This window comes from Alexandromys fortis, unplaced genomic scaffold, assembly GCF_014885135.2.
Source record: "Alexandromys fortis isolate MF-2015 unplaced genomic scaffold, M_Fortis_MF-2015_v1.1 scaffold_0, whole genome shotgun sequence".
NCBI lineage: Eukaryota > Metazoa > Chordata > Mammalia > Rodentia > Cricetidae > Alexandromys > Alexandromys fortis.
Genome location: NW_026067949.1, coordinates 23133084 through 23138065, shown reverse-complemented (window position 1 = coordinate 23138065; position 4982 = coordinate 23133084). Strand labels below are relative to the sequence as shown.

Sequence of the window (4982 nt, the reverse complement as noted above, 5' to 3'; positions counted from 1 at the left end):
CTGAATCAGAACTATGCACCGTGACACGGACACTTGCTCCCAGAGTCCACTTGTGCACGTCGTGGACCGCAGGGAAAACTGTACACCCCTCTACAAAGACTTGATTTTCCCTTCTACCTGAGACTGTCCACAATGAACGCAAAACTCCCACCCGTGGAGTCTTCCAGAAACTCAGGGGTTGACGGCTAAATAACTTGCTCGTATCCTCACAGATAGGGAGGCACAGCGTTGGGCGGGGGTCTCCTCCTCTCACTGCACCTTCTCTGCTGAAAAAAAAAAGCCATAATACACAATAATATCACTAACAATGGCGGCTAATACTGTATATTATTATTAGAAGTTAGTCTTCTAAGCTTCATGTTAATCCATTTAACTAGAGGGGAGAAACTTGGTACAGCATTCTTTTAATTAAAGTAGTCCCCTGCGAAACAATGTTTTTTTTTTTTTTTTTTTTTTTCTGTCTCTTTCTCAGTTGCAGGACACTGCAACCCGAAATCACAACTTGAGGTTCCTGGTGGTGCCCGCTTCCTCTTCTAGTTTGTTTAGTCACAGAATTCGATTCCTGTTGGCCGATTCCGCGCCTGCAAACAGGCTTAGCGCTCTATTGAAATGCGTGGGGCTCCTTAATTCTTGTATAAACAGGTAACCCGAGGGGTGAGGCGGGGACCGCGGCCCTAGGGTGGGTTTCACGGGAGTGGGGATGGGGTCGGATCTGGAGCCAGCTTCCCAGTGGTCGGAGGCAAGGCTAAAAGAGGGCTTGGCTGCAGCTTCTCCAGGCTCTGTTTTTGTTCCCTTTCTAGAAACCAGCTGTAACACTAGGTCAGAGCGCATTAAGAATGAGCCACTTTGAACGAGCAGCGCCCAGGCCCCAGGCCCTGCTGTGAAGGCCCCGGCAAAGGTCAGGGTTTGGGCCCCGTGACGTGCCTGCCGGTGCTCTGCGAGCCATGCTCGGCCCCAGGTAAGGACGGCTCGGGAGGTCCCGGCTTCCTGCAGGCCCGCGGCGGGGCTCGCTGCCGCCCTACCTGCTCAGCGCCTTCCCGCCCCGCGAGGCCGGTGGGGTGGGGTAGTACTGCTCGCCTGGGATCCAGGCGGCGTAGGATCCTTAGTCCTCGGGTGGCTTACTCTGTACAGCCCCAGGCGGCCGGAAACCACTCTTGCAGATGTCCCCGTGTGGGGCAGGTGCCACTTTTCTGGGGTCCCTTCTGGATGTCTGAAATGGATGCGACTTTTTTAAGCGGCCAAAGTTCCTAAATCTTTTCATCGGGGCCAGTTCGTCATGATTTTTTTCTTTTTAAAAAAACCTTCAGCCAAGGTATCTGCGCTCCTAAAACAACAGGAATGTTGCACTGGCCTTCGGCCAGCGGAGGCTCAGCGAGCTGGATAAAATTTCAGTACAGATTTACGGGAAGTTGCCGGTGTTGGGAGTAAAAATCTGGTTTGGTGAGTTTAAGGGAAGGGAGTATACTAGACAACCTTGCTACTGTGAGGCGAATGGCCTCGGCTGGGGGAGGGCAGGAGGCGGAGGGAGGGAACCGGGAAGAGCCGGGATCGCAGAGGCACAGATTGCTGCCGGACTCCGCCGCGCGCTCCGCGGGATCCGACCCCGCGCCGCTCCGTCCGGGCCACAGCCGCCCCGCAGCCCGCTCATACAACCCAGTCCCGCAGGTCGCCGAGCGCCGGGACCCCGAGAAGCCAGACTCTGGGTTGGGGAGTTTCTCTCCTCAGGTCGCCCAGGTTAAGAAATTGTGACAATCTGGAATTCCCAGTGCCCGAGAGAGTTAAAGCCTAGAGCGAGCGATCTGTTGCTTTAAGCTACACGGTGGGAAGGAGCTTGGAGTCTCCTTAAAGTTGGTTTTCTGTTTAAAAGAGGGCGGCCAGAGAAGATGTTGTAGGTGGTTGCCTAGCCCGGCCGTGAAAGGTGTTAATTTCTGAAGTGGGCGACGCCGAGTACTTACTGAAGGTAAGGTGGACTTTTGGCAGTCCTGGCAACTGTCCCCGAATCTTCCATAGGGTCCTGATTTTTGCAGAAATTTTTGTCTTTCTCTCTTTTTCTTTCCTCTTTAGTACTAACTCTCATTTGACCGCCTTCCTTCTTGAGTGGGAAGTTAAAGGGTTTCTAAAAAGATTTTTAAAGCGTCAGCTTTTGGAAAAGCAGATAATCACACAGTCAGCCGCTTCATGTTTCCTGTAGAAATGAGCCTTTTTCCATAGTAAAAAAAAAAAAAAAGTTTTGTTTTTTTTTTTCTCCTTGAAAAAAAAAAAACCGGCCGCTTTGAGGCACAGGTGACTAACCGGGGATTATTAGCGTGAGATTTCGGAATTTCAGGTGACTGGGGCTTCTGATTTAAGTGCTAACCAAAGCAGAGGGGGGTCTTCCTGTAGACCTTCACCTCTGAAGGCCTCCACTTTGCTGTTGTTTTCAGTGGAAAATTCAATCTGGAGAAACGAGTGTGACAGCTGACAAGGTCTGCCGTTCAGGGGTGTTTAAGAAATCCATGCAAATGAATGGAAGTAGAATTTTTTCGATAAATGACTCTCAATTAGGTAAAAGTTGACTGGCAAGCTAGTACCGTCCTAAGGCACTTTGGGATGTGGCTTCCTTATTAAGTCTTATCAAAGCGATAAAAAAAGATACGGTCTTCTAGGCACTTACGGGCCACTTTTGATTTGTTTTTTCCATTGCTTATTTGAATTAAAAGCCAAACTTCTTTCCCTTCCAGTTAGCACGTGAGTGACTCACTTAGGAGTTTTCCTTGGGAGGGTTACCAATGAAAGCTGTGTTCTTTAGGCCAGTGAAGTCTGAGGGCCCCCCCTACCCCATGGTGTCCAAGTTGTCTTCTGACTTCCACTCACGGTAGTGGCACCCCTCCAATCAACCAATTAATTAATAAATTTAATTAAATAAATAATACAGATGTATTCTTAGGTCAGGCATGGTGGCTCATGCCTTTTATTCTAGCACTAAGGAGGCCGAGGCAGGGATTTGGAAGGTTTAGGGCCGCTGGGAAGCAAGGCGCCATGGCTCACGCCTTAACCCCAGCACTTGAAAGTCAAGGGCAGGAGGATCTGTCTGAGTTCAAAGTCAGCCTGGAATACAGAGCAAGTTCCTGGCCAGCTGGGACTGCACAGTGAGACTCTATTTTAAATAGATTTTATTTAAAATACAATAAAAGACCAACCAAACAAATAGTAACTAAGAGTCTTACTGCTGAAGTCAGCCTAAGGAAAGCAAAGGGCGGACCACACAACTTGGAGGGTGGGGGACCAAAGGGTGGCTGGTCATCAGAAGTGTTTGAGAATTGCAGATGTAATGACCGCCATATGATTATTTCGTTACTGCTTCATAACTGTAATTTTGCTACAGTTATGAATCGTAAAGTAAGTATGTGATGGGGGGGCTGCCGTGAAAGGGTCATTCGACCCCCATAGGGGTCATGAACCACAGGTTGAGAACAACCGCTCTAGCTGGACCAGAGCCCCCAGCCAAGGGGAGAAGGTTGCATCTTGTGGGGTTCAGGCAGCCACTCGTTTATACAGTGGTCTCTCAGAGCCATATGTGATGGCTTTGGGGGTGCTGCTGAAAACACAGCTGTCGGGGGCAACTGACAGAAGAAAGGAAGGAGAATTTGGGTTCTTGTATTTTCTATGTTCTCCTTGACCTTCCCCTTGCTCTGCTGGGGACACTGGAGGCCTCTGGCCCACCTTCGCCTGACTAGAGAGAACGCACTCATTTCTTCTAGAATGTTTGCAGTCCAAGCTCCAGTGCCACACAGGAGATGTTGTCCCCATCTGAGGACTGAACTCGGTGTCTAGTGCACCAGGCCAGTGTGTTACCCCCAACGACATTCCCAGCTGTCTTAATTTCATTGTATATTTATTGAGATAGGGTTCTTTGCATTGTCCAGGCTGGCTAAAACTTGTGAACTTCCTGTCTTAGGCTCTTGAATAGGTGGAGTTATAAATGTGTATAACTCGAAAAAAAAAAAAAACCAACCAAACAAACAAAAAAACCACTTGTGCCAGCAAGTGTACTTTTTTAAAATCCAAATTCTTAATATAAATAGAATTATCTTTCTGTCCATTATTGCCTTGTCAGAAATGTGTAGGATTCAGAATTTAGCGGTGTTATTTTATGACAGTCTTCAGTTTTTAAAGACTTTTTAAATTTATTATTATTATTGTTATTTTATGTGTATGAGTTTTTTGCCTGAGTGTCTGTGCACCACATATGTATCTGGTGCCTTTGAAAGCCAGAAGAGGGAGTGAGTCCTCTGGAACTGGAATTCCAGAGGGTTGTGAATCTCCATGTGGGTGCTGGGAATTGAACCCAGGTCCTCTGGAAGAGCAGCCAGTTCTCTTAACCAGTGAGTCATCTCTCCAGCCCCAAGACGTACATTATTTGTGTGTGTGTGTTTGTGTGTGTACGCTGCATGTGCGTCTAAGGAGATCAGAAGGAGTCACTTGTGAGCTCACTGTGGGGGCCGGGATCTAAACTCTGGAAGTTCTTAGGAAGAGTGGCCAGAGCTCTTGACCTCTGGGCCTCCTCTTCATCTTGTGCAGTGTTTTGTTTTGTTTGTGTGTGTATGCGCACAAATGTGCCGGTACCTGAGGAAAGAGGAGAGTGAGGCAGATTCTCTTAAGTGGAAGTTACAGGCAGTTGGGACCAACTCAGTGTGAGTGTTGGGAAATGAACTTGGGGTCCTGGAATGCTCTTAATCCCTTAGCCATCTCTCCACAGCACTCAACAGTTTTCTTTAAAGTAATTTAATTTTTGTGTGAGCACATATGTGTGTGCACACATTGTGTGTGTGTGTGTGTGTGCATGAGTAAGCCCTGGTGTATATGTAGGGGCCAAGTGATAACTTTGTGGAGTTAATTCTCTCTTGCACCTTTTTGTGAGTTCTGGTTTTTTTTGTTGTTGTTTTTTTTGTTTTTTGTTTTTTGTTTTTTGTTTTTTTGGTTTTTTTTTTTTTTGGTTTTTT

At 47.6% G+C, this 4982-nt stretch overlaps 1 protein-coding gene across 5 annotated transcripts in view; it reads left to right on the top strand.

Annotated features, from left to right (window-relative positions):
- The first annotated feature begins 535 nt into the window (after positions 1-535).
- Rbm47 (RNA binding motif protein 47) overlaps positions 536-4982 on the top strand; it is a 136847-nt gene continuing 132400 nt past the window's right edge. Inside the window, exons 1-2 of one of the 5 annotated variants that reach the window (XM_050149880.1) lie at positions 536-642; positions 801-958. The gene's annotated coding sequence lies outside the window, so the exon portion shown is untranslated. Of the gene's footprint in view, positions 643-709; positions 959-1421; positions 1441-1559; positions 1961-4982 lie in introns of those variants that run through there. The other 4 variants (XM_050149879.1, XM_050149882.1, XM_050149884.1 and 1 more) reach the window with 4 other exon arrangements.